Source organism: Eptatretus burgeri, chromosome 3 (genome assembly GCF_056783735.1).
Source record: "Eptatretus burgeri isolate ZD-2024b chromosome 3, Ebu_testis_v1, whole genome shotgun sequence".
In the NCBI taxonomy this organism is placed as follows: domain Eukaryota; kingdom Metazoa; phylum Chordata; class Myxini; order Myxiniformes; family Myxinidae; genus Eptatretus; species Eptatretus burgeri.
The window spans coordinates 87662450-87686171 of NC_140963.1; the positions used below are offsets into that span (position 1 = coordinate 87662450).

Below are 23722 nucleotides of genomic sequence, written 5' to 3' on the forward strand. Positions count from 1 at the left end.
GCGCTGTGTCCATGCCTGGTTTGTATGTGCCTTTGTCGAGAAAGTGGGTCAATACACTCCTGTTTGGAAAGGAGGGCCAACATTCCCCAATTGGAGAAAGTGGGTCAAAATGCTTCTGGAAGGAAAGGTGGGCACATACGTAGCTGTTGGGAAAGGTGAAGCACAAAATGCTTCTCCCTCTGTACATAATCCATACTCCTCGGACCTATTGAAAACCCCTGCTATACCGTCATCCGGAGAGCCCTCAGGTGTAGATACTAAGCATATTGAACGTCTAACGAGGACCGAGGAGGTAAAACGGTGGAAGAGATGCAGGTGAGGTGGGTACGCTTTCCAAATTCTAAGGGTGTGAAAGTATTTGCTGCAATTCAAGCTACCATCACCTATAAGACAACCAAGGTTGTCCTCATTGCCTGTTAATTGCGTTCATTTTCTCCAAGAATCTTTTCAAGCCTTAATGATGTCATTTCGATTTGGAATCAATCTCGCATTCCAATTTCCATTTGTACGACAATTTCCCAGAAAGTCTTAGATGTGTAAACTGTTTTACATGTCATGTTTCTTAAACTGAGAATTTAAAGTGCCGTGCAGATTTACGTGTTTTAAATAGATTCGAGTGGAGATGCAATTTTAATCATTGCCATATGCAAACGCAAACTAAATACAGGGTGGTTGGAATGCTGTAACAGTAACATCGTTGTGGCAAGAAACGACAGCTGGTCGCCGTACACGATAGGACATATGTAAAGTGGCGTGTGGGGTTGCTTTGTCCACGATTGCAACACGCAGACTTAGCCTCGATCTGAACAGTGTTACCTTGGTGAAAGTTGAACAGATTACCCGACAAACCCTTCGGTTGCATTTCCTTGACCTCACCTATTCCCATCATGAAACGAGTGCCTCAATCTATATATGGCTATAAACTGTCATCCGGGTGTTCAGCAAGTGGGATGATGCATAAATGTGTGTGTGTACATGCTGTCCCTCCGATGGACGTTGGGCTGGAGGACCCATCTTCCAGCACCGAACATTGGTTGACGTTAGAGGTCCCACAGTCGCGAACAATCGGAGTTATCTCTGGCACTCGAAACAAATTCCAAGTTCCTACTCTGACCGACTGCTGTGTTAAGATCATGGTAAACCACGCAAGGTAACTGAGTTTAAGTATTTGCCCAGGAACTGCTCGAGCAGCACTAACGATCTAACATGAATGTGGTCCACCGATGATGATTATATCCTTGCTCATTGTTGTACTGTGATAGCTATCAGAATAATCATCAAAATCTTCATTATCAATGCCATCATCTTTATGCCACCACACTTACACCACCTTTATTTTCACCCGTTTTACTGCAGGGTTGGTGATCACAGATGTCCAATTTTCATTACACACCTGCTGTACGGTGCCAGCCATCTATCTTTTCTGAGGTTTTGGGCCATAACATATCGACACCCTGATAACCCCCCTCACCATCCTACCACCTTTTTCCAAAATAATCGATCTGCCTCTTTAATATACATATTAAATTATTATTACATTTTATCATCGTTAATTTGATTTCCTGACTGGTACTGCCCATATCTACATCAGCGGACTTCCCACATAAAAGGTCTTTCTGACACTGACGTTGACCAGGGCTGTCAGTCGAATAGCCTAAATGGTTTGGCCTTGACTTATTATGTCTTGCTTTTGGTTTTTATTGTTGGAGTCATTGTCAGCCTTATGCCTTGTATCAAATGTGACAAAATCAATCAGCACCGCTTTCAACGCGAAAGAAGTGTAAATTTTATTCTTGCCATTAATTTTCCATTCTGGTTTAATGGTACCTCATGGAGGCTCCTGCTTCCTTTCTTCCTTATATTTCCTTCTTTAGTGTGCCTTGCTCCAAGTTAGTTGATCAAGTTGACCACCTAACGGAGTAAGGCCCACGAAAGTGGACCACCGAAAAGGACAGCACTCTTAGGGAACGTCCCAGCCTCCATGTGGATCAGATTGTGAATCTGGTGTCCTTGTGCTTGAACTCAACCGACTTCACTAACAGAGACCAGTTTTTCAGACAACAACATGCTTGTGCTATGGGCTCCCCCATTTCACCAATTGTTGCCAGTTTGTACATGAAAAAGTTTGAAAGTGTTGTGCTGGAGAATTACAGTCGTTTGTAGCCTAAGTTGTGGTTGAGGTATACAGATGATACCTCTGTGGTTATAAAGAAAAGTGAACAGCAAGAATATTTTTAAAATTACCTTTACAGTGTGCACATGAACATCCAGTTCACACAGGACTCGTACAACAATGATCAGTTTGCCTTTCTTGATTGTAAGGTTCACATGAATGGTGACGGCTGATTGGAGTTTGAGGTGTACAGGAAACCCGCACATCGCAGCCACTACTTTCAGTTTGATTCATACCACCCACTTATCCACATATTATTTGTCATTCACACTCTTTTTCGTTGTGCAGATACTATTCCAATCACACAGTGGGGGAAATTGTGTGAGAACGAGGATATCAGGAGTGCTCTCAGTAAGTGTGATGACTCTGGATGGTCTTTTTTAAAAGTAACAAGTTGCAAAAACAACATCACGTCTGGTGAACAACAACAGGACACAGCTCAAGAAAATATGACGCAAGTGACCATTCCATATGTGGCTGGGCTCTCTGAGAAAGTGAGAGATCCTTCTCCAAGTATGGCATTATTATATCACACAAACCCTGAAGAATTCTGCCAGCCAGTTAGTTCATGTTAAGGACAAGATCTGGAAGGATAGGAAATGTGACTTGGTGTATGGCATCAGATGTGGAGACCCATCATGCACTGAGAGAGACTTACATCGGAGAAACTCGGCAAACTCTTAAGGCCTGTATGAACCAACATTGTCGTCTAGCATTGTCACAGCTTTGATAACAGTCAACTGCTCATCTTAGATGGAGGAAAAACTGGTTTGCTTGAGTTGTAAAGGAATCCATTTGTGAAAGAGTTGAATCACTATCTCTCAACAAAAATGGCAGTTTGCGATTTCATCTGTCTCGTACATTTGTACAAGTCTATAGCATCTCTTCCACACCGTCTGCAACCATCACGTGATGTTTGGATTGGTCCGCAGACCAACTCGCCCTACCACCGGCGGAGGTCACGTGGCGATTCTCAAGGTTCTTCTTCACTTCAACATCTGCCGTGACCAAGGTGAGTGGATACTCGCTGAAACGTTGTCTTTCCTGACTATTAAGTCCAGCTTTTTAAAATTATAAACTTTTAGTGTATATGAGTTTTGTTCGTCAACTTTGAATAACAGGTGTGATGGCAACCATACAAAGCTAATTGATCAAATGGAACACCCCAGAGCTGAACCTTCTGCCAACTAACTCCCCCTTCAGAGCGAGCGGAAGATTTGATTGGTTGAGACGGCGTAAATTTTGCCTAAGTATTGCTAAACTGAAGGTTTTTGGAAATACAAACAAGGCGATTTGTGTTCCACAGTGTTCAAATATCGAATTCAATTTAAATAAAATAAAAGCTTGAAAGGCTGCAGAAAAAAACTTTTTTTCGGAAGTTTACCGCCATTGATGCACCATCCTTTACACTGTAGTTTACACCACCCTATTTAACACGTCCAAACAGTTATTTGTGTCTGTTGTTTGTGTCCTTTATGACATCCCTAAAAATAGTAAATTTGCTGTTTGGAATGATTTTCAATTGTCTCTGCCTGCCAGACTGACAGACAGACAGACTGAAGCAATTGGTTTACTCCTCTGTGCGAATGTGTGCTCGGGATGAGAACCCCACCTTGCATTATACTCATGGGGTCATAATTTAGGTTTACAGAGAACGTTTTCCCCAAACTTGCCCCAGGTGCCACCAAAGTCGGTTACCTCCATTGGAGGAAGGCACTTGCACTCTCCTGGAAATAGGATTTTCCATTGCTGTAAAGGACTCGTTTGTGAGAGGGCATTTTGTTTTGAGGCCAATTTTTCGGCGCCAACTGGTGATTACTCATCGAAAAAATATTCCGTAAAGGAGTTTTCATTTGCCATTTCATAAGTGTGCAAAACAAGCGATGATGTGTGTGTGTGCGATGTTATTGGAATCTCAATGATCAAAGGAAATGATGAGATTTGATAAAGCTGATTCAGGGGAAGTACATTACGCAAAAGAGTGACATATAGTATTGCTCTTATAAAACCACCAGCCAAAAAGGCAGATGTGAGGTACAACACCTCCCACATCTCAATAAACACTGCGGTGCCCTTGGTGGAAGCTCTGGCCGCCCACGCGGAGACGACGGCCGTGATTTCATCCTTGGCGTCTCCGGAGACTTTCTCGTGAAGCTTGTGATGTTAGCAACTGGACTCGGGAGATGTTTAGCTTTGCTTCAAGGTTTGTTTGAGTTGTGTCAACCGGGCTGGGAAAACATGATGTCACGCTCGGGATGTAACAGTGAAAATAATTAACAAGAGTGACAAGCATTTGTTTCAAATTTATCGGGCCTTGATTGTACTATATGGCGATTTTAAGGACGCAACAACACGGGCAATTACATGTGCATTTCAGAAATCTCAGATTCGTTCACCGTCCCGCTGTTGATGATCACGGTGACACGCACGGCTATTTGTGCAGCTTGAGTAACTCGTTCTTTGTGCAATTCCCCTCAAAGTTTTGCGAGTGCCTCGTGTAAAACACCATTTTAGTCGTCAAAAGAGACCATAAGCCATGATTTTTACGAGGCAATGGCAATCAATATAACTGTCAATCAAACTAGAACAAACTACACGAGCATCACTTTGTTTTACATGACATTACATCACATTGAAAGTTGATCCGATATCTCCTGAGTTCATAGGTTTGTTTGAGGGTGTTAAAAGAATTTGCCTAATTCGGACCTAATGGAGGAGACTTTGCCATGAAATCAACCAATCATGATCATCAAAAGATCATCTTCATATGGTGAGTACATAGCAAAGGACTCATCCTAAAAAAAAATAAACCAACATCACCATGCATGAGGTGTTTACAAAGCTTGCAATGAACATGACATGACGATGATGAGATGTACACGTGATGGCTTTCACAACAAGATTCAAAGGCACACAAGGATACGCACAAGGAAATTTGATGCAGGTGGAGGCCATTCGGCCCATCATGCCTGCACCGCATCAACACCGCACTCATTTATCAACACCAGATCAAAAAAATGAAAAAAACAATTTTGTTTTTTTCTTTCCATTGCTTGAACACGGGCGAATATGGTTCTTGGATAAAAAAAAAAAGTACAACATCAACCACACAACACCCTTGACGAGACCCCCATCAATGCTCAAGTTACCTCAAAGTCCTGCCAACATCCTGATATCCTTCTATCTCCATAACTTCCAGGTACCTATCTAATTCCAATCTAAACTTATCTACTGTTTCTGCTGTCACTACCTTCCCAGGGAGACCATTCCATGCATTCACAACTCTCTGAGTAAAAAACCCCTGCCTTGCTACCATCTTAACTCTCCTCTTCTTTACCCAGGCTATGGCTCCTGTTCCTATCACTGTCTACTCTGCTGAATAATTCATCTGCACTTATTTTATCTCTGTGTTTAATTATCTTAAACATCTCTATCATATTTCCTCATAACCACCTCCTTTCTAGTGTATAAAGCCCTGTCTCCTTCAGCCGCTCCTCATAGCTGAGTCTGGCTCGGCCTGGAATCAATTGAGTCGCCCTGCGCTGAACCCTCTCTATGGCAGCTATGTCCTTCCTGAGTTGTAGTGACCAAAACTGCATACAATATTCTCGATGTGGCCCTCACTAAATTCCTCGACAATGTGAACACCACCTCTTTTGATTTGTAATTGATGCCCCTCCGAATACAACCTAAAACCATTTTTGCTTTACTTATAGCTGCCTGGCACTGTGCTGCCTGCTTACCTCCCGTATCTATTACCACCCCTAGATCCTTCTCCTGTGTTACGCACTCTAAAATACCAAAATTTCCCAATCTATGCAAGTATCAATACTTTTCTGAATCTGATCACCACCCCCTTTGCTATCCACCTTACCTCCAAGCTTTGTGTCAAATGCAAATTTGGAAAGCCTTCTTCTTCACCCCACTATCCAAATCATTGATGTAAATTACAAATAAGATGGATGAATTTGTGACTCCAGCAACCATTGAGACTGTGCTTTTTGACTTTGAGCATTGCTTGGTATTTACAGGCACATTGTAGGTAAGCACAGATCCTGAACCAGCCTGGATATTTTATGGACATCCCAGGGCCGGTGAACTTTCATTGTGAGTAATGGAATTTTTAACCTCCATGAGTGGATGCAAGCAGGTAAGACCTCATTTTTCTCAATACTTTTGGAGTGAATAGCTTCCAAGTATGCGAAAAATGGTTTGCTCTTCCAGTATTAACTAGTCTAATAATATTTTTTTAAATAAAGCATTGCAGTGAAGTCTGATCCAAATAATTTTAAAGCAATATATGTATTTGTATATTGTAATCAGTAAAAAATAGTGTGGTAGATAAAAACATTAGAAAGGAAATAACTTGCACCAAAAACTTTTAACATTTTCACGCTCACGCTCACGCCGGGGGTATCGCTATAGCCCTCTGTTCTTCGAACAGGCGAGCTAAAAAGGCAAGGGAAGATGTGCACTGTGTTGTCTTACCCATTAACAATATGATGTAACAGATAGTTCATGCGAACTAACCTTCACGTAATTATCTCCAGTGATTGAATGATCTCCCTGATTTCAACAATGTGACTAACTCCATTTGGGTTTAAGATCTCAATATCATGTGGCCTGAGTTGAGTCACCATCAGGTTGAACAATATTAAGACACATTTATTATTGGTTTATTGCTGGTTCTTTCAACTACTTTCCCAGCATAACCAAGGAATTACTGAAACTTTTCTTTATTTTCCAGACATCCAAAATGGCTAAGGCAGAGTCCGAAATGCTTGACCCAACCTTGCAACCAAGCACATCCAAAATGAAATCACAGCCGTCAGTGAGCTGTTGGAAGACCTTCACCGGCAATGGTGTTGAAATCTTCCATTATTTAATTCCACTCTCAGGCCATTCCAATCTCTCATATCCAAAACGATTATTTTTACATGAATATGTCGAAAATAAAATTAAAACATAGAATGAACTCCATTGAACAATCATTCACAGTCCAACTGATTCTTTCCTTCATATATTTTTTACAATCGAAGGCTAAGGAGTATAAGAGGCAGTGATTGATGACTTACGTCAAGCCAGGGACTCGCTGATCAACCTCGTTACCTTATGACTGCAGCCAACAAGAGATTGAACACCTTAGGTTCACAAATGTTTTTTGGGGGGAGGTTTTTTCACCGTTTAACAATAATTAATCCCGGTTTTTCCTATAATGGGGATGATTACTCGCATTGTGAAATATTTTGTAAATATTTCACCACCCCCCCCCCCGACCAACCATCGGAGTGAAACTATAGCTTGTTTTGGATACAGAGTCAAAGCTCGAGGAAGAGCGAGAACACAGAACAGATCAGGACGAAACAGGACAAATTGAGCAGCAGAAAGAGAGGGGGAAAACACTAACAGCAGGGTTGAGGGACATAATAGTGGGAGACTTGGACAAAGAAGGGATGCAGGTAAAAATGAGGGGTAGGGGAGAAAAGATGGGGTGGAGCAGTACTCCATAAAGCTGCGGATGAATGCCTTGTAGGTGGATAGGAGGTCAGGTGTGCTAAGGAATGACTTTGTGCGACGGAGGGTACCAAGTCAGTGGCTGGTTTTGGAGACCAACTTAGAAATGTGGCTTGCCCAAGAAAGATCATGGCTGACAGTGAGACCCAAGAGCTTGAGTGACAGAACTTCTTTAAGAGGATTGTTAAGAAAGTAGATAGGAGAGTTTGCCAGACGGTCCTCTCGGAGAGAGAGATAGTAAGAGTGTGAAATTTGTCAGGATTGAAAGACATATTCCAAGTGTTTGACCATCTTGTGATTCTATCAATGTCTTAAGAGAGGGAAGAGGCTGCTGTCTGCCTATCTGAAGGATGTGGGAAAGTTACGGCAGAGGGTGAAGTCATTGGCGAAGAGATAAAGGAGATTTTCCAGAGTGTCGGAGAGATGATTCATGAAGATTAGGAAAAGGACTGCTATGGGCCAAGAACACTGCCTTGGGGACACTCCAGCCTTAACAGGGAGAGAAGATGAAAGGATTCCGTTGAGAGTCACACATTGGTTATTAGAGTAGATGAATCTATGATGTTACAGTCTGTGACCTTTCTTTTCCTCTATCTTTTCTCTTCTTCCTCCCCCTGAGTTGGACCAAATGGTTCAGCCCACAGGTATAAAGCCTGCGATTGGCTGTGGGTTAAAGAGGGAACCAGGAAGTGGAGGAGGACGAGGACGAGGACGAGGACGAGGACGAGGACGAGGACGAGGACGAGGACGACAACGTGGAGGATGACTCATTGCCTTTTTCAGGTTGAAGTTTCCATCTGCAGAATCTTTATCGGATGGTTGTGTTTGGTCGAACCCTTATTGCAGTATCTCTAACTTGCGACTACTGGTGACTACATGAAACCTTTGCTGTTATTGTCGCGTTTATGTGCTTTAGCATAACGCACTGTGATTACACCCAAATTGGTGACGTGGTATGTGTGACGTTCTGATGTTAAGGAAAGGAGGAAAGGTTGTAGAAGAACAAAGCGTTTTTTTCAGAGAGGAGCATCTTTGCCAATAACTAACCAAGTTCCCCACAATGCCCCATGCTCCACTCACAGAACCACGACCTTCCCGCTTCCGACCAATGAACAAAAGCACAGACAGCAAACTTTGTAAGTTGTACAAACATCAGGTAAGGACAATTGTCAAATTATGCACAAACTAGAAATGAAACTACACCGTGAATTTGTGATGCTTCGAAATAAGGGTTGATATATCCAGCCAACAAGGCGCTTTCACGGCTCGGCAAGTTCTGGTGTGCACCATCGTCGGACGTTGCGAAGGAGGCAACAGGTGACTGAGACTTGCAGATTGTGGAGGAGATTGGACAACCATCTTTTGTTCTGGTAGCATGTGATGTCATTGTCATGACTTGCAGGTTCAACACGGAAATTTACAGGTGGTTTTAGGTCAGGTCAGTCATGTTTCTTGACTGCCACTGGTAACATGTAACCCGGTGCAACCTGCCGCATGGTCGGGTTGTCGGCGACTAAACCGACACCGCTAACTGCTTGCCAGTGGGGAGGGTGACTGTGACACCCTGCCAGGACGAAAAACAACACCTGCCAAAGGGCGGATGAGCTCCTTGAGGGAGCCAACGGCCATCAAGTAAGGAGATGGTGTCTCCGAAAAAACACCCATCCGGTTAGACCGGTTTTTTTAGGTAGTAGATTGTAGACAGCAACCTCCCAAGGTGGTACTACCGTTCCGACTTAGTAGCGTTAAAGTGGTACCCGGAACCATCTTACACTCTCCGTGTCAGGATTGCTGGTCTTACTTTCTGTCTCACTCAAACTATAGCTACCGAGCTCACTTTAATCCCTCTTTCTTGCAAACAAACATATACTTTTCATCATACATTTTTCTTACTTAATTTCGATGAGGACTATTCAGTCCGTGCCTGTAGCCTTCAACATAAAAAAAAACAAAAAAAACATTCTTGCCTACAGTGGGTGTTGAGTTCTTGTTTTGGCTCATAGTCTGATGGGGCACTCCAACATGTGCTGGGACCTCTTGAATGTGTTTGACCATTTTGTGATGCAAACAAATATGAATGTGGCTCTTCGCACCTGAAGATGACTGTGGCTAGCTCCCAGCAGTTGGTGTTGTGGTTCTGAATGCAAACTTGTTGACCATGTTGTAGGCATGACATTTCATGTGCCCGAACATGTTCATCATGGTCCGGTTTCGGTGAGTGGTGACATTGTCATCATCGTGTTGGTTGACGATTCTGGTTGGTAATAGTGATTTGAATTTTCTCACCATTAATAGTTGAGTGGGACTTGCCAAGTTGTGGCTCACCAGGGTAGAACGCCAAGATATCGTCATATCCATCATCATCGTTTCACAGTCATTTCCATGTGTGCATCTGTAAGCCGAAATGCTTCCATGTGTGCACAGTGCTAAATGAAAATCGGTTCCCACACTTTTTGATTTGTGAGGAAAGGCTGTCTCGACCTGATGCTCAATGAATCCATTCGATTTTGGATAGTTGAGAATGATGTGATGTTGTCAAAACTCCATGTCTTGGCAAAGGACCAAAATTCATCACAAAAAAAAATTAGGTCCATTATCACAAATATACAAATTAGGGATTCCGAAGTCGGAGAAAATTTGTCTGTGTCGAAATAACTGTGTGGCTGGGAGTGGACTCGGACAGCTTACGAACAATAGGAAATTTTGAATAGTAATTTGCGATGACCATCCACTGAGCAGCATCAAAATAGAAAAGGCCACATCTGACTTTGCTCAATGTTCGAAGCGGAATATCATATTGCTGTCGTGGCTTGGGCATCTGAGATTTCTGGTGTCATTGGCAGGTTGGACAACAGTCCACAAACTGCTCAATATCTTTTTTCATGTTGTACCAGTATACAGTGTCTTTAATCAAAAATCTGGTTTTATTGTGCCCAAAACGGCCAGAGTGAAGTTGCTCGAGAATGTCTTGACTCATGCTCTTAGGAATATGGATTCTCTCATCTTTACGAATAAGCTCATTCTCAAAACTCCAGTACATTCTCAGAGCCTCTGGGAGGTCCTTCATATGATCCGGCCATCTACTGATGATCGTCTTTCACTCGATCCAGTTCGGAGTCACGAAGTATTTCTTGTTGGAGCTGAGAGAGTTTCTCAGAGGAGAGTTGGACAAAATCAACGAGCAAATCCAAGTTTAGTGGGCAAGGTAGTTGTGGTGAGTAGGCTAGGAAGGCATGATAACCCATCGGCAATTGTCTGACCCTCAACAGTATTCCATTCTCAAGTTGTGTCCTTGGAGTTTGATTAACATTTTTTGCAAATTTGGTGGGGCAGCGATCAATGGCTTGTCAATGATGATCAACAACTGTTTATGATCAAAGAGCACATTAACCCTGCACCCGAGCAGGTAGGTGTGGAAGAGTTCAACACCAAACACAATACCTAGGAGCTCACGTTCGATACAATCATAAGGTTTTGTTATAAGATTCACTGTCTGTTAAGGTTTTGCTAGCATATGCCAGTGGCCTTAACTGGCTGCCACGGCCCTGAAGCAATGCAGCCTGAGGCCTTGAAGACTGGCATCATATTGAAGATAAACAGGCTCCTCTGGCTGATAGTGATGAAGAGGAGATGTTTCTGATGCTTTATTCTTGAGATGATCAAATAAGAGTTGATGGTGTCGTTCACGCACGCGCACGCACACACACACACACACACACACACACACACACACACACACACACACACACACACACACACACACACACACACACACACACACACACACACACACACACACACACACACACACACACATATTCAGAATCCTTTTTAAGAAGGTCTCTGGGAACAGCAGATTTTGCATTGAAATATTTGATGAAGCATGACAAATACGTCATCAGGCCGATGAAATGTTGAAGCTCAGCCTTGCTCTCGCGTCTTGGAATAGTCCTCAGATCTTGGACTTTCTGTGGGTCAGGCAGTATTCATTGTCTGCCGTATGTATTTCCGAAAAAGGTGATGCTGATCTTCTGGATTTCACATTTGTTTGAATTGAAAATGGGGCCTTTGCATTGTGCTATCTTTATCAGCTCATTGAAGTGCCATACAGTGCCTTCAGAAAGTATTCACACCTGTCAACGTCTGTCACATTTTGTTGTGTTCCAGCCTGAATTAAAAAATGGATCAAATTGAGTTTTTTTTTTTTGGTCACTGATCGACATGTAATACCCCACAATGTCAAAGTGGAATTTTTTTTTTTTTTAGAATCTTTTACAAATCATTGAAAAATGAAAAGCTGAAATATCTTGAGTTAATAAATATTCACCCGCTTTACTATGACGCTCCAAATTTCCAAATTGAGCTCAGGTGCATCCAATTTCCTTTGATCATCCTTGCAATGTCTGTACACCTTGATTGGAGTCTACCTGTGGCCAATTCAATTGATTGGATATCATTGCTAAAAAAAAAAACACACCTTTCTGAATAAGGTCCCACAGTTCACAGTGCAAGTCAGAGCAGAAACTCTCACATGAAGTCCAAGTAACTCTCCGTAGAACTGCGAGACAGAATTGTGAGGAGGCATAGATCTGGGGAAGGATATAAAATAATTTCTCGAGTGTTGAACGTTCCAAAGAGCACAGTGAGCCCCATCATCTCTAGACTCCCCCTTGAGCTGGCTGTCTGACCAAAATGAGCAACCAGGCTAGAAGGACCTTCGTCAGGGAGATGACCAAGGTCCTTCATGCCTGGAGAACCTGCCAGAAGGACAACAATCTCTGCAGAATTTCACAAATCTAGGCTTTATGGTAGAGTGGCCAGACGGAAGCCACTCCTGAGAAAAAGGAACATGGCAGAATGCCTGAGTTTGCAAAAAGGCGCATGAAAGACTGAGAGCAGGAGAAAAATGATTTTGTGGATTGACGAGGTGAAAATTGAACTCTCTGGCCTGAATGCAAAGCGCTACGTCTGGTGGAACCCAAGCACAGTTCATCACCCATCTAACACCATCCTTACCGTGAAGCATGGTGGTGGCAGCATCATGCTCTGGGAATGCTTTTCAGTGGAAGGGACTGGGATACTTATAAGGAAAGAGGGAACAATGAATGGAGCCAAATACAGGAAAATCCTTGAGGAGAACCTGCTTCAGAGTGTCAAAGACCTTTGACTGTGGCGAAGATTTACATTCCAACAGGACAATGACCTCAAGCATACAGCCAAAGCAATACTGGAATGGCTTCAGAACAAGAATGTGAAATTCCTTGAGTGGCCTAGCCAAAGCACAAACTTTAATCCCATTGAGAATCTGTGGATAGACTTGAAGATTGCTGTTCACTCACGCTGCTCATCCAACTTGACAGAGTTTGAGAAAATCTGCAAGGAAGAATGGGTGAAAAATCCCCAAATCCAGATGTACAAAGCTGATAGACATACCCAAGAAGACTCGAAGCTGTAATCACTGCCAAAGGCACTTCTACAAAGTATTGACTCAAGGGGTTGAACACTTATTGACGCAAAACATTTCACATTTTCATTTTTAATTGATTTGTAAAAATTTCTAAAAACTTGTTTTCACTTTGTCATTATGGGGTATCTTGTGTAGATCGGTGACTAAAATTTTAAAAGTTAATTGGTTCACGAGCGCCAGCCAGAGTGACCACTATATTGGTTCACGAGCGCCAGCCAGAGTGACCACTATATTCGTTATGTCTGTGTGTCTGTTGGGTAGTCGATGTAGTCTAAAAAAAAAAAAAATTCGAATATTTTTTTTTTTTTGGAGATTTTTGAGATTTTTTTCCTTCCACCCTTATTATTAGTATTTCCGTCGATATGTTTGTCTGTCCCTCTGTTCGGTCCAGTGCTCCGTTAATACAATGGCGATTCCGATGAAACTTGGTTGGTAGGTTCATACCATTACCTAGTTGTGTGCAAATGAGAACCGTTGCTATCGATACCACCGTTGCCTTGCAACGGGACTTTGAAATTTTTGAAAAATCATAAAAAAATAATTTTTTCGAAAATCAAAAATCGGGCCATGAGCAACTGTGGGCAGTACATTCAGCCATATTGTCAAAAATTTCCAGCCGGAACCTATGAAAACTGTCGGAGAAGATAGATTTTGAATGAACCCTGGTCGAAAACGATAAAAAAACGAAATTTGTTATATTTCAGAGACTATGAGTCAGATATACATGAAACTGGTATGGTAGGTTCATGGTATGTCCTAGTTATGTGTGAGAAAGAACTGTTGCTCCGTTGCCTAGCAACAGCCGAAAAACCTCTAAATGTGGGGGTATTTTAACGAAAAAACAATCTGCACCATTAACCCTTGAAGCTGGAATCATGAATTTTCTTGTGCTTAATCCTCAGGTCATTCCCCATCGAACGGGCCCATCACGTCAGGTTATATTGGGTAGTCGACTACCCATGTCCGCCTACCGGCTTGTATGTATGTCTGTCTGTCTGTCCAGAGCACAACTTCGTGGGATGTGATCCGAATTGGATGAAACTTGAATATGATGTTGATATCAATGCCTAGTTTTGTCCTGGCGATGGGCATCCCACGTCCATTCTGGGCGGAGCCACGCCCACTTGTAATTTTTGTTTTTTGTCATATATTTTCTCGATTTTTTTTTTATCGAAATTCCTGCTCGAGAAATTGTACAACAATTGTACAACGCTCGCATTAGCCATATGTATAACATATAAAAATTCATTTCGATTCAGTCAATTTTGAGGGAGAAGATAGGTTTTGAAGAAATGGGGGTTGACAGATAGTAGGGTAGCAGCTAAGATTGCCCATTTTGGGCAGAGCCACTCCCACTTGTAATTTTTGTTTTTTGGTTCACGAGCGCGAGCCAGAGTGACCACTATATTCGTTATGTCTGTGTGTCTGTCTGTGTGTCTGTGTGTCCAGAGCATAACTCCGTGGACTTTGATCCGATCTTGATGAAACTTGGTTATGTGTTCGATAACAATGTGTAGTTGTGTTTTCCTGGATGAGGGCGTGGCCACGCCCATTGTGGGCGGAGCCACGCCCCAAAATTTGCCATTTTTAGGGGGTAGTCGGATTAAAAATCTATCTTCTCCGAGGGAATTTACTGAATGGAATGGGTTCTTCGGAATTTGAATAGCAAAATGAATTATCTAAAACTTGTCGTTCTCCGATTTTTCATTTTCGTCACAAGGTCAAAAACTTAGAAAATTGCGAATTTTGACATAAAAATCATACGACCGCCCAAACTTTGAGAGCTAGGATGACAATATTTTTTCTGCATAATCTTGAGGTCATTCCCCACCTAAAATCTTGAAACCATTTTGCTCTATCTCGAACACCTTGCCCGTGGCGCCCCCTTCAAGTTTGTTTTTACGCTGATTTCATCAAAGTATGGATAATCCGAGGAGTGTGAAATGCCATATAGCCTACATGACGTTATATTGTTCCTGGAATGTTCCAGAGGAAGTTTTGCACCAAAGGTCATAATCCTTGACCTTTGACCTTTAAAGGCCACAAAGGTCAAATTTTCAAAGTTGTGGGAATCGAACCGGGTTTTCGACCTTCTTCGACGAACTAACTCCAATAAGCTATAGCACGTATCCTGTTTCCTTATTTTAATGTCCACAACATTGTTTTGTGACCTTTAAAGGTTATGCAAAGGTCAAATTTTGAAAGTTGTTGCACGAAACCAAGTTTTCGACATTTTGCAGCTAATAACCTGTCACTCGTACCACATCATGTTGATCATTTTTATAACTTGGTCAAAAATTATCACATCTCATCCTTGACTTCTGAAACAATCTACATCGTCAAATACCGCTCGTGAACCATCGTCGCCTCCGGCTTGTATAATGAGGCAGTGGTTCATCTTCAAAGTTAATGGACTTACATTTAACAAGGTACTTTGATTTCTTTTGATTTTGTTTTTGGCTTGAGCTATGTCTCCAGCTGCTTCCCATGTCTGTTTAGTAAATGGAGCCACTGCATCACCATCATGTTCTGTATCACCACTCACATGTAGCACACACTGCAAAGGCACCTCCACACCATCATCCATCTGCAAGCAAACAAACACAAAATATTACTCAAAAATGCTGGTTGACCAAATGTGGCCAGATTGCCCAGATTTTCAACTTTCTTGTAATTATTCTATATCAGTTGCATTAAGCAGACTGTATGAAAAGATTATGAGCTTTCCACACTGTGGAATTTCAAATTTTGTCAATGTTGGCCAAAAACTAGCCAATAATTGGCCAAAATTGGTCACTTCTTCATTATATATTGTAAATACAACCTATATTATGTGATTCAGTTCCCTTATTAAACATAGATGTACGTCATCAGAATATGAAAATGCAGACGAACAGAATTTGGTCAAATATGGTCATAATTTAGCCAAAAAGTGGCCAAAATTGCAATTTTGTCTTACGTCGGGTTAATAAGACTGCTTGCTTTGGAATGAGCCGCATTTTTTTTAACATAGGGTAGGCTTGTTACACCATCATTACCTAAAATTCTCATTAAAGCCAGCTACCTCTTGGAACATAATATGTGTGCGAATACATTAATTTGTATAAAGGAAGAACAAACGAGGCTGTACTCTAAATGACGGAAGCAGATGTAGGTGCCGAATGCGTTTGTTTCTCTGCACGGTTTCACTAACAAATATGCGCTCATGATCACAAGGCTGGGACATCCGAAGTGTGGCATCCACTCAATGGCAGCAAGTGATGGCGAGTAACGCCGCACTTGGAACGAGGCCCCTGGGCCTGACGGGTGGCACATGTATACAGTCTGTTTCCTGCTCAATGCCTGTGAAAACAAACGTTTCATGCTTCAATCAGGAAGGTAGAAGGAGCGATTTTGAAGTGAAAGATGAGCCCTTTTCGTGTTTTTTTCTTCTTTTTCTCGTATGATTTGCCATGAAATTCCATGAGCATGATGGCTCACTTCATCTGTCCTTTTTCACAATATTTGGCCTTCCATCATCAGGCAGGAGGGGTGGTTCACTTCTCAAAAGCAGAGTTTTTACAGCACAGACCTTTAAAAGTGTGCACATGACATCATGTTCACCAAACACGTTTTTCTTCCCCGTTTAAATGTTTCTGGGTATGCCATTGCAGACCATCGTGCAACATATACACAATTGCAGAAATTAAATTACCTTCCTGTTGTACAAATGTTGACCAACATTATTGTATAATGGCCGTCAATGCCGAGCAAGAGTAATTGAATATTTGCGACGTTCTCATTGTAATGAACACTGTGCATGAAAGATGTTGTTTTGGACCGTTCACCGTTCCAAAGCAAGCAGAGAAATTTGGCGTTTTGAAAGTGTAAATAAATTTGAACCTGTTTTGTAATATGAAAGGTATTATGCATTTCATCCATCTAGTGTGGAATGTCCATCTTAAATTATGCATTTAAAATTAGATTGTGTGGTCACTGACTACTATTACTATTACGACTACCACTAACGACTACTATTTATGCTTCTTCTTGATGGTCCCAATTATTCCGACATTATTTTGGGGTCAGCCAGGGAACATTTTTGGCCCAAGTCTTTCACAAATCAGATGGCCAGGCCTGGTGTTCGACTGAAGGTAGAAGGAATTTGTGATTTGTTCAGGCTGCTGGAGATAACTCATCTACTCTTCACGGAGGATACTGTCATATGTACGTCTCCCACATCAACCGCTGAACCATAACTGCAGCTTGTGCAGAGACTGAACACACTGGAGATATCTCAGCGGATGACCAAAATTAGACAGGGACCACACCCGAGCAATATTTAGCATGTCCCGTATTCCAACCGTGGTCTAAACCATGTCGTTTATCAAAAATGGAGGACCAATGGCCCTGTAGCTCACCTGGCTGGTTACCAAAAAGTAGAGTGATGGATGAATAAGGGTAAAAATAAGAGCTGGTTTTGGAATACACATTTTAGAGCAAGTAATATTGACATGATGTTCACAGTAGAGCAAGTCCCTACTATCGATGAGCCTAGGTTATCGAGATATTGCCCATTTCTGGTATGATGTCACTTGGTGTTGTGTCAAAATTGGCCCTATTTAACAAGGTGCTTTCCCAACAATGGATGGAGATCCTCAACGCCAGACATGAGATCAGATCCATCTCTCAAGACGTATCGTGAGCTTTCAATACGCTCTGGTACCCGGCCCTGCTCACCAAACTCTCTTCCCATGGTATCCAAGGCAATCTCCACTCATGGCTCACAGACGTGTTCTCCTGTTGGAGTCAACGTTTGGCCCTGAATGTAATTCTCTGATCCTTTCTTCCTGTCCAGGCTGGAGTTCCTCAAGGGAGTGTCCTGGGCCCTGTTCTTTTTCTGGTTTTCATCAATGATCTCTCCAACTCTCTGTTAAATCCTCTATCTCTTTTCTGATGACTGCACCCTCTGCTGTACCATCTGTCATCTCTCAGATCGGCAGGCAGGAGCCTCGTCACTCACTACAGATCTTCAAGTACCATCTGAACCCCCCACACACCATCTACTTTTTCAATAATCTCCTTGAAAAGTACTTTCATTCAAGCTTCTGGGTCTGACTATCTGCCATGATCTTTCCTGGGAAAGCCACATTTGCAAGCTGGCCTCCAAAGCCAGTCACCATCGGGGCATCCTATATCGTGCAAAGTCCTTCCTTGGCACTCTTGAGCTCCTGACCACAGACAAAGCTTTCATCTGCAGCCTGATAGATTATTGCTCTCCAATCTGGGCTGGTGCTCCCGCCTCTCACCTTTCTCGGCTTCACCCTGTGAAAACCAAGGCATTTAGGATCATTGGTATCAACCACGAAGAAGCTGAGTCTTTGGGTCTCTCACTCCCTCACTGGAGGCAGGTCGGTGGTCTTTCTGTTTTCCACCATCTTCTCTCCAGCGTTGCCCTCCCCCCTGCTCTGTCTGTGATCTCTGTCCCTCTCCCCCCATATTTCCGCAAGGCACTCAAGGTCTGCCAAAAAAATCCTTCTGGTGAAACTGCCAAAATCACGAATCACTGCTCACCTTCACTCTTTCATTCCTCTTTTTCCTGCCTTTGGAACAAACTCTCACACTCTCTTCAATCCCACTCTTCCCAACAGGTCTTCAAAACAGCTGTTCACCACCATCTCATATCTTACCCCATCCAAAACCATGATCTTTCCTCCCCCCTCCCCCCACCACGGTTAATCCACCCCAAACCCACCTCCATCAAATTTCCTGCTTTCCTTCCTGAAAGCGCCTGTAATCTCCATCTTGTATTCCCCATGTTCCCCACCCCATCCCTCTCCCTTCCATTGTTCTCCTAATGTCTCTGTTCCCTACTGTTTTTTGCTTCCCTCTACCACCCCTCTTGTGTCCTGTCTTGTTATACATTCTGTGTTTTAACTTTTATACGACCCTCAACCTAGTACACACAAAAAAAATCAAACGAAACAATGTTACAGTTGGAGGAGGTTACCTGTCAGGAATACATGCAAAAAAACATGTACAAATCAAAATTCACTGGTTTTAAAAATATTCAGGCCCTTGCGTGAGTACTTTGTCGAAACACCTTTTGCAGCAATGGCTGCTATAAGTCTTTTTGGGTAGGTCTCTACCAGCTTTGCACAGCGAAATGGTGAAATCTTTGCCCATTCTTCACTTGAAAATTCCTCTATATACTCCTGCCAAGTTTGATGGGGATCATCGATGGTCTGTAATCTTCAAGTCTCGCCATAAATGTTCAATTGGGTTCAAGTCTGGACTTTGACCGGGCCACTCAAGAACATTTATTTTCTTCTTATTCAGCCACTCCAGTGTGACTTTAACTTTGTACTTGTGATCATTGTCCTGCTGAAATGTGAATCTCCAACCCAGTTTCAGATTAATGGCTGTCGAGCAAGTTTTCATCAAGGATTTTCCTGTACTTTGCACCGTCCATTATCCTTTCTATCCTGCCAAGCTTGTCAATCTCTGTTGATGAAAAGTAGCCCCGAAACATGATGCTGCCCCAGCCATACTTGACAGTGGGGATGGTGTTGACTTGGTGATGTGCAGTGTTCGGCTTGCACCAGACATAACGCGTTGAATTCAGACCAAAATGTTCAATTTTTGTCTCGTCTGACCACAAAACCTTTTTCCACATACCTGCAGTGTCATTAAGATGATTTTGGCAAACTTCATACAAGCTCTTGGATGCGTCTTTTTTAAGTAATGTCTTCTTTCTTGCCTCCTGTCAAAAGAGGCCAGTTTTGTGAAGGAAAATGAGATATTGATGAACACTTGGGTATAGAGCCTTACACGTCATTTACAGTGATATCCTGAACCAGTTTCCTGCTTTCTCGGCTGCTGAGTTTGGATGGGTGACCTAATCTGGGTTGAGTTTGGGTGGTATTTTCGGTCTTCCACTTATTCATGATGGATTTCAAACTACTCAAGAGATAATGAGCGACTTTGAAATCTTCTAAAAATCCTCTCCTGAACGTGCTTCTCCACCACTTTATGTTTGACTTCTTTGGAAAGCTCCTTGGTCTTCCTGTTTGCCTTGTTGGTTTACCAAGTGAGTTGCACCTTAAAACTCAGATAAGTGGTGGAGTTTAATTTTAAGTTCAACCACTGATCACATACAAGTGACACCTATTTCACTTATTTTGGAACCTTTCAAACAAATAATGTGCTCCTGAAGTGATTTCGGGTTGATTAGGTTAAAAAAAACATCATGAAATAATCTCAGTTGACATCAAACTGTGAAAACTTTGGAAGGGGGGGGTGGTGAATACTTTTGCAGACAACACTATCTATCCATCCTTCTATTTGCAAAATTCCAGCACCAATCCCTTGCTGGCATTACATCAGCAGAACAGCCTCACCCCCTGTCCAGCAAATAATAATACGAGTTCTTTACAAGCAACTTCAACACAGGAGGAGGCAGTTCTACCCATTAAAGCCTGCACTAATATTGCCAACTTTGGGTTTGCTTGTCTGTGCTCTATCCTTAAATGTGGGTCATAAAGTCGGGAAACCACAATTACCATTTAAAAAAAACAAGTTCAGTGTGACTCGGCCAGCTTTATAGAACCAGTGACCTCCCAGACTCAGAGCACATGCTCTAACCATTATGCCATCGACTCCAGAAGAAGATGCCACCTCCAGCCATCTTATGCCTCTGCATGAAGAAGAAGTCAGGATCAGTGTAGACCAGCCAGCCCAACCAGGCCAAAGGTCGATCCAAGGCCTTGGATAATTTTAAATGGAGGCAAAGTCCACCCCTATTTTAAATCTTAATATCCATCATGTCTCTCTTACCCATTAAGGTAGCTGTCGGAGCACCTTCATGATTTATACACTCCCTTGTGGAATTGTTCAGTCACACGAGTTCCCACGACCACTTTCAGATTCTTCTGCCTCCTCATGCTTTGTTGGAAGTTCCTTTATTTTCTACTCTGTCTACTCTTTCCATGCACATATAAATGAGGTAGTTAGTTCCCGGAAAGCAGAATGCGAGTTCACGTCCAGGTCCTTTAATCTGAGTCAGAAAATATTTCACAAAACATGAGGAAAGCGTCCATTCCATGTTTCATGTGAGATGATTGCCAGCTTGTTGGAGTTCTCTGCTTGACTCCCAGTGCAGTGAAAACTGTTTGGACACTGTCAAGAAGTGTCGACTCTATCTGATGTTAATTTCTTAAAAACAAACACACATCCTAAGATGCAAGTTGGGTAAATCATGCATCTTGGCATGTGTTGTCAGATCTGTTATAGAACTGTGAGCAGCAGCAGCAAACAGCTTACAGGTAATGGGAATCAAGGCAAAATGCTGAATTCGAAACAGCAACGACATGATTTCCAAATCGAGTTTGTGCCACAACAATAAGTAATGTCATGTCTAATGACACCCATTCTGACCTTCCCCTTTTATTTTAAACACCATGTGGGTGAAAGGTCAAGCTGAACTTTTGTCCTCATGACAACTTTTAGATTTGATTGCCCACCCATGTGCTTGGAAATCGTGTATTTCTGATAAAAGGCAAAAATGTCTGTCTGTCTCTGTCTGTCTCTCTGTCTCTGTCTGTCTTTCTGTCTGTCTGTCTCTGTGTGTCTCTCCCTGTCTCTGTCTCTGTCTCTGTCTCTCTCTCTCTCTCTCTCTCTCTCTCTACCTCTCTCTCTCTCTCTCTCTCTCTCTCTCTCTCTGTGTCTCTGTCTCTGTCTCTGTTCCTGATGCATGGCCGCATCTTTTAAGTTACAAACTCCAAACTCGGGGTTCAAATCCAACTTTGTGTGTGTGTGTGTGTGTGTGTGTGTTTGGGGGCGGGGGGGGGGGGTAACTTTGGCCATGTGGCCGAGGCCTCACGCGGTGGTGTGTGTGTGTGGTTAAATTCTCTATGTAAATGTGTACTGTGTCGTGCCGCCTGGTGGTGGTGGCAGCTGGTATTACAATTTCCAAATTTCCTTTGGCGACAAATTGTGACTGTTTCACGTTCCTGCGCAACGCAAGGTAAATCGGCTGGTTTAATATAAACGTGTGTACGAAATATTCAAACACAATGTAGCATAACAGAGATGAACTCGAGGGGAAGCACTCGGTGGAGTGCAAAACCTCCGCCGCCAATACTGCTCGGTCACTCGAGTGAACCTGATATCCTATTCATTCAATTTGACGTCAACAGTGCTCACAGAGTTATAGTTTGCAACTTTCCCTTTTACTTTTAACTTTTACATACTCAATTCATTCGTCATAACTAGATTCCTTGAGACAGAAATTGATTTTACGTGGGTATATCCACCTGAAGTTCCAAAATCAGCCGCAATTATAATTTTGGCATGTTTTTTTTTGTTGGAAATCACTTATAACATGTAGAAATGCCCAAAAAATCGAAATTTTGTTGAAAAAATATTTGCAACATTTTTTTTCTCGAACAATTTTTTTTGGGGAGGGGGGGTTGGAAATCACTTAAAACATGTAGAAATGCAAAAAAAAAGAAATCGAAATTTTGTTGAAAAAAAAAGTTGCAAAATTTTTTTTCTCGAACAATTTTTTTTTTGGGGGGGGGGGGTTGGAAATCACTTAAAACATGTAGAAATGCAAAAAAATAAAATTCAAATATTTTTTCAAAATGGCCACCAATTTGTCCTCATGACTCGAATGGCATGATCCTTGGACCAGACCTAACCCCCCACCAAGTTTCGTCGAAATCCGTCGAGTTTTTCCGTAATACTGTTCACAAACAAACAAACAAACAGAAAGGGGTGAAAACAGTAACCTCCATCCATCTTCGATGGCGGAGGTTAATTGAACGATTTGTTTGATGATAAAATCCATGGAATTTTCTTCATTCGTTCATGTGTTGCAATTCAGATCTCGGACATCCTTTCTAACCAGGAGAGATGAGTATAAATGGAAGTGTGCGAGCGGAGGGGGGTGTGTTGGGGTTTGCCATTCCCCAACTTTGACCTTTGGTCGTCATGGTAAAAAAGCTTGTATGATTAAATAAGTAAACAAAAATCCCACAAACGAATATAAGGTCTAGTAAGGTGTGTAGATGTAGATGAGCCACAAAAGATCAAAATAAGCAGAGGGTATACGATCTTTTCCCATCGGATGGCCTTCATGTATGCACATTCGCCTCCAAGCTGTCGACCTTGTGTCCGAATCCCGACCGTGCTATAAACCGTCGTCCTGGTGTTTCACATCAATGTGTGTGCCATCCCTCGGATGGACGAGAAACCCGAGGAAGCAGATCTGTCAGCACGATTCGCTGTTGGATATTAAAGATCGCACGACGTCTCTCGCGAACGGGAGGCGAGGTATCGCCAGCACCCTGAACAAATTGCAAATTCCTGCCCTGACTCGAAACTGCTGGGAAGGTAATGGCAAACCACCCAGTGCAATCCTTGCCAAGCTTCGGCAGCAGCAACGTTCCATCAGAGAACAGTACGATGGTCGAACTATAAGATTAAATCGAGGGGGTGGGGTGTGCGATTCGATCCTTCTGCTAACATCTATCTATCTTTTATTCCAGGTGTGTGTGTGTGTGTGTGTGTGTGTGTGTGTGTGTGTG

At 42.5% G+C, this 23722-nt stretch overlaps 1 long non-coding RNA gene across 3 annotated transcripts in view; it reads left to right on the forward strand.

The window, feature by feature from the left end:
- The first annotated feature begins 1979 nt into the window (after positions 1-1979).
- LOC147030392 (uncharacterized) overlaps positions 1980-23722 on the forward strand; it is a 137015-nt gene continuing 115272 nt past the window's right edge. For all 3 annotated transcript variants that reach the window (XR_015056337.1, XR_015056339.1, XR_015056338.1), the window contains exons 1-2: positions 1980-8470; positions 8770-8823. This is a non-coding gene — a long non-coding RNA (uncharacterized LOC147030392). The remainder of the gene's footprint in view (positions 8471-8769; positions 8824-23722) is intronic.